Source organism: Camelus ferus, chromosome 35 (genome assembly GCF_009834535.1).
Source record: "Camelus ferus isolate YT-003-E chromosome 35, BCGSAC_Cfer_1.0, whole genome shotgun sequence".
Lineage (NCBI taxonomy): Eukaryota > Metazoa > Chordata > Mammalia > Artiodactyla > Camelidae > Camelus > Camelus ferus.
Window position 1 is genome coordinate 27,638,570 of NC_045730.1, and position 12,418 is coordinate 27,650,987.

At 32.3% G+C, this 12,418-nt stretch overlaps 1 pseudogene; it reads left to right on the plus strand.

The window, feature by feature from the left end:
- Positions 1–5,205: 5,205 nt before the first annotated feature.
- LOC116656632 lies at positions 5,206–6,865 on the plus strand (annotated as a pseudogene).
- Positions 6,866–12,418: the final 5,553 nt, after the last annotated feature.

The following is a 12,418-nucleotide window of genomic DNA, read 5'->3' on the forward strand; positions in this document are numbered from 1 at the left end:
GTTCTGTAATTTTGTCGGTGAAATATCCTGTAAATATCTGTTACAGTCACCTGATCTAATGGGCAATTAAGGTTATTTTCCATTTAATTTTCTGTCAGATGATGTTTCCATTGAACTAATTAAGGCGTTAAAGTTCCCTAATATGATTGCATGTTGTGAATGTATATTTGTACTTCGGTTTATGTTAGATGTTCATATTTAGGTGCTTTTTTATAGATGCATATATGTTTCCAAATGTAATTTTTTCTTACTTTGAAGTTTTCATTATTAAATAATGTGTTTCTATGTCTATATTTTAATGTAACATTGTTATAAATCTTCTTTGTCTGATGTGAGTAGTACCACTTCATTTTTCTTTCATTGCCATTCAGATGGAACACTGTCTTCTATTTTTTAAATTTAATCCTAGTGTCTTCTTTAGGTCATAAATGAGATTATTGAATTTAGCATTGGTCATTTTTCATTCTGATTAGTCATCTTATGATTTCAATTGTACTATTTAATCCATTGATATTTAAGTGGATTATTATAATTATGATGGCAGAGTAGAAAGACAGAGAGTTCACCTCAATTCACAGATACATAAAAAATACATCTATATGTGGAATGATTCTCGCATTAAACAAAGTGGATACAAGCAGAATAACTACTATAGCACCAGGCAGTTAAAAGTGTGCACGTAATTTAGTATGAATGAAAGAGTATCCTTCTCGTGATAGTTTGTGTACCTTTAAGGGAACTAAGAGAAAAACATAGAGATTACATGGTTGGATAACTTTACTTAGGAGTCAGACATTCAAGCCACACATTGAGTACCCGATCCCTTTGGTATGACCCATGGCTGTTTAAGGACTGGTGGGATGGAAGGAGGGCTATGGGAAACATGGAACCTGCTCATGAGGCTTGTGAAATAAATTTTTCTCTCAAATCAAGCCCAAACAATAGCAAATTCAACACCATAAAAAATCATACAACACAATCAAATGAGATTTAATCAAGGAACACAAGAACAGTGCAAATTTCAGCAGTCATTTGATGTCAATCACCACAATAACAAATGGAAGGATAAAAATATCATGAACATATCAATAGATGAAGAAGTATAGTGACAAAATTCAACATCCATTATGATCAAATCTCGTGTCAAATTGTTATACAGGGTACATATCTTAACCTAAAGAAAGGTATTTCCGTCACAATCCCAAAGCTAATATCATACCTAAGGGTAAATAGCTAAGAGCTTTTTATCTAAAATTGGGAAAATATGAATACTGTCCATTTACACCACTTAATTTGACATAGAATTTATAACACTAACCACAGCATTGGAATACACAAAAGAAAAAAATTGCATCTAAATTTTGGAAGAGAATTTATAAACTGCTACTGTTTGCTCTTAACATGATGCCCTATGTAGATATCCTGATAATTAGAACTAAAAGGTGAATTCAGCAAAGCTGCAGGATAAAATTTCAATATACAGAAACATTTTGTTTCTCTATACACTAAGAATAAACTATCAGAAAGAGAAATTGAGAAGGCAACCTTGTTTATAATTATATCAAAAATAAATCAATTCTTTGAAATTAATTTAACCAATGAGGTGAAAAATCCTATATTTTAAAAATTAGAAAACATTCATGAAGTAATTTGACAATGATACAGAAAAAAATAATGATAGGAAAGAAAATATATCCCACGTTAATTATAAAGAATAATGTTGTTCAAAACTCCATACTACCTAAAGTAATCCATATTTAGTGTAATTCCTACCAAAATTACCATGACATTTTTCACTCAAATGGAAAAGGTAATTTCAAAATTATATGTGGTGAGAAAGAACCTATGTTGCCAAAGCAATAGCAAAAAAAAAGGATAAACCTAGTGCTATAATTATTCCAGAACATCCAATGCACTATACAAGCTATAGTAATTAAAACGATGAGATACTACCTGAAAATCAGACACACACTTAAGTTGAAGGGAATAGAACAACCAGATATAACCTCACAACTGTGATAAATTAATCAATCAAAAAGGAAGCAGGAGTATTCAATGAAGAATAGACATCTTCCTCAATAAGCAGTGCTAGGGAAACTGGACATGTAAATGAGTGATTCGGCTACTTCCTCCCATCATGCACAATCGATGAGAATAGACTGTCTTTCCAATTAGTTTTGTCTTTTGAAATTTCTTCTAGCACAGTCTTATACATTTTGTGTTTAGCACTTTCCCTTCATTTGTTAAGTGTATTCCTGAGTATTTTGTTGGTTTTGATACAATCGTACATACAAATGGTTCCTAAATTTTCTTGCTGATAATATGTTGTTAGAATATACAAATTCGATTGATTTACTGTACATTTATTTGGTACTTTGCAAGTTTACTAGTTTTGTTCCTTTTCTGTAACAGTTACTTGTGGATTCTTTGGGGTCTTCTATGTATATATAATTTTGTCATTTTCTAACAGAGACAGTTTTGATGCTTCTTTTCCAAGTTGGATGCATTTACGTGTTTTTCTTGACTAAGTGTTCTGGCTCGGGTTTCTGGTAATTTAATTTAGGACTGGTAAAATTAGCTTTTTTTTTTTCCCCTTACTCGTGTTCTAGAAGTAATCATTTCTGCCTTTTAACAATGAGTATGTTGTTAGCCACAGGCTTTTCATATACAGCTTATATTAAGTTTAGTTACATGCTATCTATAGCTAATTGGTTAAGAACTTTTTATAATAACGTTCATTTGAATTCAGCCAATGACTTGTTTTTTACATCTATTGAGATTTTTTTTTATTCTTTGTTTTAAAGAGAGGATATATCATTTGTTGATTTGCATATGTTATATTCCATTTCCCTATTGGAAAAATCCACTTTGTCATGTTTATAATACTTATAATACATTATGAATTCAGTTTGCTAATATTTCATTTAGGATGAAATACATATGTACATCATGAAGGAAAAACTTGCACTATAGCTTGAGAACACATTTATTTGTTTAAGTATATTTTACCCCTCATTTTTAGCTTGTCTTATGTTAAATGCAACTTATTTCTAGATAAAAGATAACACCTTTGGTAGAACCGGATTTACTACAGTTTATCAACACAGAACATGGCTATTATTAACCCATTGTGCACAAAACAGTACACTTAAAGTGCCATAATATACTAAAAATACCAATTGTTTCCAAGAATGAGAGAAGACACGCTTCATAAAATTTAACTAGCTGGTCTTTTGCACACCACCCCATATATACAGTTTTTTAATTTGTTTTTGTTTACATATTTATTTACTTTGCCCTAAAGGGAGGCAATGAGGATTGAACCGAAGACCTTGTATTTTAAATGTATTTATCAACATCATTCTGGAACACTAAACAGAAGCCACAAGATTCTGGATTATAAAGATGACCAGGAAATATATTCTTTCGAGGGACTGACATATCTTTAGGGGAATAAATGGCAAAATAAGTTGTTTTAAGTATGCGATAAGACAGTCTCTACGCTAAATTTAAATGAGAATATTAAATTACATTTGTTTTTCTTATAACACTGAATTATACATGTTATTGTTAAATTTCCCCATATTTGGGATTGCCTTAAAGTAGACAGATTTTATCTAATTTTATTCCCTAAATATTAACCATTTATTTAAAAACATACCAAATGAGCTGATATGTGTTCTGCTCATAGATTTTGAATACACAAACACTTAATTTTAAATAACCAGGTAAGTAATGACTTTCACATTCAAATTAAGTTAGGTTGTATTTTAATCTAAATACTGAAATATTTTAGAATTTTGTACAGGTTTTAGACATGTTTTGGCTTCAAATTCCTAAACTTACAAAAAAAAAAAAGTCTTATTTGTTTCTGAAGTATTTATTTAAACTCTGTTCACCAATGTGTACAAATTTGTGTGAGAAAGGAAGGAAACCAGTTTCATGTCATGGACGCCCAAATTAATTTATTTAAGAGAGTTTGTGGGTATAATATTTGTTGTCTTACAGTGTAAATTTAGGAATCATTGTACCACTAGATTTAATTTTCTTAATTTTTTTGAGATTGCTGTGTCAAATTATGATCTTTCTCATGACATATAGTTATGAAATTATTACTTCCATTTAAGGGAATATTATCACTTGTATTTTGATAGGAATCTTTTTAAATGTAGAATTCTTTATGAAATATGGATATTTTAAGAACATTATTTCACATCATTAATGTGGATTTTTCAGTTTTCCTTTTAATTTTTTATTGTATCATTGTAAAATTCCTTGATTAATTTTTTTGAATTTTTAAATTATAGGTTTTCACCTGATTGATTAAATTGACTTGTAAGTATTGTTTTCTTTTTGATATAATTATAAAAATAGTTCCCTTTAAATATCACTTTATGATAGTTTATTTTTATTTTCTATATACACTGAAATTTTATCCTGGAATTATACAGAATTAATTTTCAGTTCTAATTCATTTGATGGAAAACAACATATGTTTTAATTATAACACTGAATTATAAAAGTTACGTTTAAATTTCCCCAACTTTGGGATTGCCTTAAGGTAGATTGACTGTTTTAATCAAATTCTATTCAATAAATATTTACCATGTATTCAAAAGCATGCCAAATAAATGGATGTGCATTTATAGCTTTCGAATACACACCTATTTAAGTTATATAATCAGATAAATAACTACTTCCACATTCAAGTTAAATTAGGTTGTAATTTAATCAAAAACAATGAAATATTTAAACATTTTGTACAGGTTTTAGACACATTTTGGCTTCAAATTCATAAACATTGTAAAATATCACCTTTATTTTGTGCAGTATTTATTCAAATCTGTTCACAAGTCTATTATAAATTTGTGTGACAAAGGAAAGAAATCAGTTTCATTTCATGGATCCCAAAATTAATTTATTTAAAAGATTTTGTGGGAATACTATTTGCAGATCACACTATAACAATGCACAGCCTTTATTATATTTTACACTAACTAGATGAATGAGAGGTAAACACTGGCCCAATGTGCCACTCAGATTGCTAAGAGACGAGACAGCTTGTGATGTCACAGCTACTCAGGCTGTGAGCCACTGTGATGGCCTAGGTGGTTTCTGTGTGAAGGCCTGCCAAAGCAGCATTTGAAGCAGCAGTGTTCACAACCATGCAGTTTAGAAAAGTAGCTGAATAAAGAGGTATTTGACATGGCACATGTTTCTTCAGAATTTCAAGATGTGTCTCCTAAACATGGATCAGAAAACTACAGTAGATCATCACTGTGTGTTCAAACATTCACTAGGACTTGGACTTGAAGGTCTATGATTGAAGAAAACGCTTCTCAGTCTTTGTCCATGGAATCCTTGATGAAAAGTCCATGTTACACATTTTCTGTCTTTGATGCAGATGAAAACTATGATTTTCTTTCTCTGATCTTTCCAAGAAAACTCTGGAAACTGGTTGGAAGTGATCAATTTAAATCGATTTGGTGGGATGAGAATGGAACCTCGGTAGTGATTGATGAAGATCTCTTTAAGGAAGAAGTTTTGGAAAAGAATATTCAAAATTGGAAGCCAGAAAACTTTAGTTAGACCGCTTAACATTTACGGGTTTAGGAAAGTGTGGCAAAACTTTCAAAGATCTGCTTCTCCAGCTGACTTTCTTTCAGAAGAAAATCAAGTCCACATTTTAATCAAGGTATTAAAAATTCATTTAGTTACCACGTTGAAGTTTCTATTTAGAATTTAATTTTGTATTTCAATCTATGGTAATATACATATAACACTAGATTTTGGAACTTATATAAAACTGCTAAAGTTAAAATTATTTATTTTTCTCCAAAATATGATGCAAGTTTTTGCTTTAAAAATCCAAGATTATAAGAAACTGTGCTGGCATACTTGAAATCAAACAGGACTCAAAATAAAATTATTAACACCACTTTTAAAAGATGGCAGTCACCATTGCTTAAGTGCTAATAATTTAAACAGGAGGGCTATAATATTTCATTTTCTATATGTCAATTAGTAATTTCAAAAATATTCAACAGTGTATATATTTTGATGACATTATCTTTGTGCAGTAAACTTCAAATCTGAGGTTTCATAAGGGAGGCTTATTCTAGTCTTGTATCTTGGTTTAAAATGTTACTAAAAATTTTCCCCTTCGGTTGTAGTTGCAGTTCTATCATAATCCAAATTTTAAACGAGGCTGTCCTCAGCTTCTAGTGAGAACAAAAAGAAGAGTCGGGATTAAAGTTGCTTCTCCGGTATCTTCATTAGCTCAAGATATGAACAAGAAGAACTTTAAAGCAGAGTATAATTTGGATAATCATAATTCTGATTCTGGGGCTGGCACAAGTGGGGAAAGTGTATTGTCAACCTCCACAGATTTAAATGTGCCTTTCTTAAGGAAGCCCTCAACCAGTCATATAATTGTTAATACAACTACCCCAAGTGAAACATATTTGTCTACTCCATCATCAATGTCAGTTAGACAACCAGGACAATTTGCAGTGGATCAACATGCTATTTCAAATCAGTTGACCACATTACACGTGCACTCACAAAGCAGCTACACTCAAGCAAATGGCCGCATATTGAATTTCATTACAACTGCGACGTCTACTTCTCAGTACCGCATCGTATCTCCCGTACAGAACAGTTACGTTGGACTGATGGTGGAACCGTCTACTTTTCCAACTAGATACCCCGATGTATCAGCCAATGGGTTTTACTTTTCTAACCTGAACCAGCAGGCAACCTGTGGTTCCAATTGCCAATGACAACTGATTCCTCAGTTGACTCTTTTTCAAGGCCAACCCATCAACCATCTTCAGGGTGTGAACGCCATCCAAATTACAACTGATCTACCAAAGGACTACCGGATTATACAGGATAACACAGGCTAAATTTCATGTTAACAAGTAACAGAATACCTGCAGTTCTCTTATGAGAACAATAAAACTTCATGTGTACCTGTATTTGCCTTATTTTTCTAAAACAAGTTTAAGAGTAAAACGGGAGGCAAAACAATTATTTTAACCTAGGTGTTTGATTGATACAATGATTTTATGTAATAATTGTGGAATAAAATTAAATAATTGCTTTTAAGGAAGAGGACATAAAGGGAAATATTTGAAAATGTCTAAACATGGACATAGGTAAAGCATTAAATGATTTTAAATCATCCTGTAAAGAATTAAAAGTACTAAGTTAGGCTAGGTAGGAACAGGAGATAAATGCAGGAACCGGCCCAGGAATCATGGTCTCTAAAATGTCATCACTGGATTACTAAAGTTCACATGATATTCTTTTATATATGGAAGAATGTAAGAAGAATGTGGCATGTGGAAGAATGTAAGAAGTAATTTTATCCATGGTCCTTTTTCTGCTGTTCTCAAAGCATTCCAATTGATGCTTTCTTTTCCTCTCCTCAGGAGTCTACACTGTATTTTTTCTTTAATAGTTTATATTCTTTTTATATTCCAGGCAAAGACAAGCTTACTCCTTCAGGGTGGCACTTAATGCCTTTTAAATTATCAGCCAAGAAATTCAGTGTAGTTTAGTGAGTCATTTATAGATCAGGCATTTGACTACCTTAACATATCTTTTTGCTTCACTCTACCTGGAGATAAATTCAGTCAATTTTTTTCAACCTTGTTATCTCCAACCTCACAACTTTTGCCCCAGGTCATCCTTGGGCTTAGAATATCCTCCTTTTACCTTCTTAGACTTTCCCAGCCTCAGCACAGAAACCACCTCTTCCACATGCTTTCTGTCTATCCCCCTTTCCTGTTCTAACCTGCATATCAGCGCAGTTAGCAGAGCACCCGACAAAGGGCATAGTTTAGTAGTTATTGAGTGAACAGTACATGTTGACTTTGCCAAAGCAACAAACCTCCCATGATTTTCAAACTATTATGATTTGGTCATTATCCTTCACCACAAACTAGCTCTTTTCATTGACCAGGGGGTAGTGGCACTTGAGGCAGGTTGTGGAGTTATATATAAGAGACAAAGCATTATTTCTACTTAATTCAAGCCTCCAGAGGCCTAAAGCATTCCATTCTCATTTGCTGGATTTATTCCTGTCTCTTCATCACCCACCCACCCCTGAAAAATAAATGAATCTCATCCCCATTATAGTAACTTTATTATTTTCTAATTGATTTACTTCATAGAATCAAAGCTTTGTCCAGAAAGGTCTGTGCCAATCGTAAGCTTTCAAAACACCTTTATACTCCCCATATAACTTGTGCCCAATCTAACCTTACACAGGAAGTACTCAAGGGGGAATAACCCCTTAGTCGGTCTATTGTATTCACTTACCAAATTTCAATATGAAATTGTGTGGACAAGAAAGAGGTAAGGGTGGTAGGCTTAAAATCATTTCCCATGTACAAAAGAAAAACAAGTCTGCAGATATTAGAAATATGAAATACTCATAAAATGCTTTGACTATTTCCCATTGATTTAAATAACAAATTGAAGCATTTTCAGAATGTAAATGGCATGAATTGCTGGAAACATTGCTGGCAAGTTCAGGGCAGCTGAGGCTTCTGATCACCATCATGCCATCAGTGTCAGCTAATAAAACAAAACTGGCAACATTGAATGCTAAATACATGCCACTATTTGTGAAGAAAACTTTGATAACTTGGAGAAAGGTCAAATGTGCCAGGGTAAGCTGCAGCAACATCCCACCAGAATGATCATTACCAAGAGAAGGAAAAGGCCAACTTGTTGCCAGAGAGCTGTGTCTGGAAGCAGTGGTTGTTTCTACAACAGAAACATCGAGCTTTTAATTTGTCAGTTCAAACCTTGATGGTGGCTGTGGTGTTATTTACATTAACAGTGTGGGATTCAATCGGCTGGATCTGCAGCTAGTTTCCAGCTCTCTTATCACAAAATTGGTCTTAATGTGGACATCTTAGCAATGTTCTAAACTGCTTAGTAAAAAGCTACAGTTTACATTCAAAATGAGAAACCCTAAAGAAGAATTGTGTTTGTCCATCTGTAAATTTCTACCTGGGACAAGCTTGACTATTGGCAAAATTGCAAAAGTTGACTGCTGCTATGAAATCTATTGTGAGTTCTGCCCACTGAAATATTCCCACTAAGTACTACAAATCTGTCTACCACTGTGTGTGTGTGAAGATAGATTCTTAAACTCTAACTGTGTCTTAGCTGAGTCATTATTGAATGACTCCTTTGCACTTGGTGGAATCTCTGAATTAAGAGTTGTAATGAGAAACCAGATTTACTTCAGGCCAGTGAGTGGTAGATTAAATATCTCCTAGTAGACTAATTGTTTCCTGTTCCTTGGATAGTGAGTTGATGCTAGGGCCAAGGCGCTGCACCATTGAATTTCTCTGAGGCATATAAATTCACCAGTCTCCAGAGCCCAGAACGGTTCTATGTCTCCTTATTAGTTTAAAATTATTTCTAAAACATTTTCTCTTAATTTTCATTGTTGACTCAACTTATTTTGACTTGGAATAATCCTTGACTAATTTAGAGAGATGGAACCACCATTTATGTTGAAATTACAATAACGTTTCTTTCCTTGGACTTTCTGGCGGTGAGTGAACATAGACATCATTTTGCAATCATTCTGAGATCTAACAATGTAGGACTTTTATACTTCTTTGCCCAGCACTTTAGTAAAAGTATTTATTGTGTATCTCAAGGTTTATTGTCAAATCCTCTAATGCATGCATGTGAACACACCCCATTGTTGTTATACAAGATGAAGTCTTTGTCAGTATTGCATTCTCATTGCTACACTGCTAAGAACAGTTTGTGTTCTTAGATTTTACCATGCTGAAACTTTTAGCAATCTAGAGTGTTCCTTTCTTAAAGATGTTATCAGGGGACATGAGACCCTGTGTCTGAGACAGTGAACTTTATCACTCTCAGCAAAAGCAGTAGCTATGATTAACTTTTATATCCATTCTCTCTTCCCCGATGAATGACACACAGTCTATGTTTGATGCCTACAGAAGCAGTGGGCTCTTATAGTCGATAAAGTTTAAGACAGGGTAAATCACTATCTTTATTAACATATTTATGGTTAATTTATTAGTTTAATTCATTTATTAGTATCTTTAATGTTATAAATATATTATCACGCTTCAGGTTTTCTTATGGCAAAAACAATCATGAGCAATATACTGGGAAAGGAATGATCAGGGCTTTACCATATTTTCCTTCCAGATTTGCTGAGATAAAATTGGCATAGCACAATGTGTAAATTTAGATGTACAGGGTAATGGTTTGCCTTATATATATCATAAAATAATTATTGTAACATGCTTAGTGAGAAGCCATTATATCACTTAAATATGATAATAAATATATGTAAGCTTTTTTTGGTTATGATTAGAATATTTAGGATCTATTCTCCTAACAGCATTCAGATATATCATACAGCACTGTTAATGATATTTATTATGTTATGACATTGCATCCCTAAAATATATTTCCTTTTTAGCTGGAGGTTTGTACCATTTCACTGTTTTAATCTTATTCTCCTTTCCCAAACCCTGCTTCTGGTAGTCACATATCTGATATCTTTTTCTATAATTATTTTTTTCCAAAGTGTACTGTATCTAAATTACTATTTATTCCTTGTTACAAAACATACTGCTTGTTATTTCTGCACTGACCTTCACTGTTATTTGAAACAGATCACCAGAAAACTTCTAGTTGTAAATTAATATTCAAAGATATTTTATAGTTATTGACTTTTCCCCACACTGTACATTTCATGCCCCTAACTCATTTATTTTGGAATTGGAAATTTTACTCTCTTAATTTTCCTCACCTATTTCTTTTTCCTGACCTCATTACTTTCCATTCTGTCCACAACCTTTTTGTTTCTATACCTATAACTCCTTCTTTTTCTGTCATGTTCGTTTGTTTTCAATTCCAAATATGAGTGAAATCATTCAGACTTTGTTTATCTCTCTCTGTCTTACTTCACTTAGCATATTACATTCTTGGTTTACTCATTTGTTGCAAATGACAAAATTTTCTATTTTCATGGCTGAGTAATATTCTATGGTATTATTATTATTTGTGTATGTGTATTTATATTGTATAACTATATAATGTGTACACATATATAGATAAGTATTGACTAATATACAGTTAGTATGTAAGTAGATAAATATAAACACTCATTTTCTTTATCCAACATCTATTGAAGGGCAATTAATTTGCTTCTATACCTTTTCTATTGTAATTACTGCTGGAGTGAATATATTGTTGAATATAACTTTTCTGATAAGTGTTTATATTTTCTTTAGAATAAGTATCCAGATATGGAAATGCTGAATCATGTGGTATTTCCATTTGTAAGTTTTTGAGGAATCTTCATACTGTTTTCCACAGTTCCTGCACAAATTTACACTAACATAAACAGTGCACAAGGCTTCTTTTTCTCATATCCTTAGCAATACTTGTTATTTGTTGTCTTGTTGATAATTGTCATACTGACAGGACTGACAAATTCTCATTGTAGTTTTGATTTGAATTTCCCTGATGGTTATTGATGTTGACCATCTTTTCATGTGCCTGTAGGTTGTCTTTTCCCTCACTGGGTATTCACTGCTTTGTAATGGATTAATTCACCATTATTGTCTGTCTTCTTCAGTTTCTATTATGGCATCCTATTCTGTTCCATTAATCTGTTTGTTCTGTGCCACTAGTATATTATTTTGATTACTGTAGATTTATAGTATAATTTTAAATCAGGGACAGTCATCCCACTTCTTTTTTCTTTCTCAAGGTTATTTTGGTGACTTCAGCACTTTTGTGCTTCCATACACATTACTGAATTATTTATTGTAAATGCACTTGCTGTTTTGATGTGCCCAGAACTAACTCTATATCTTTTCTTGGCTAGTGTGGTCGTTTAAACAATATTATTAATTTTTCTTATCTGTGAACACAGGGTATCTTTCATTTGTATTATCTTCAATTTCTTTTCTGAAAGTTTTATACTTTCCTGAGTACAGTTTTGTTACCTCCATCTTTGGATAAACTTCTAGATATTTTATTAATTTTAATGCAATTGTAACTGAGATAATTTCCTTAATTTCTCAATCTGACAGCTTGCTGTTAGTGTATAGAAATCCAACAGATATCTATATATTTATTTTGTATTCTGAATTTTATCAAAATCCATTTTTAAGCCCTAGAAATTTTGTGGTGCCATATATATGATTTCTATTTATAGTGTGTCATTTGCCAACTGATAGTTTTACTGATTTTCTTATTTAGCTACATTTTATTGATTTTCCTTTTGGATTACTATGGTTAGAATATCCAATACTGTGTTGTATAAAAGTGGTAAGAGTGAGCATTCTTTTCTTGTTCCTGCTCTTACAGAAATGATTTCAGTTTTCAACCAGTG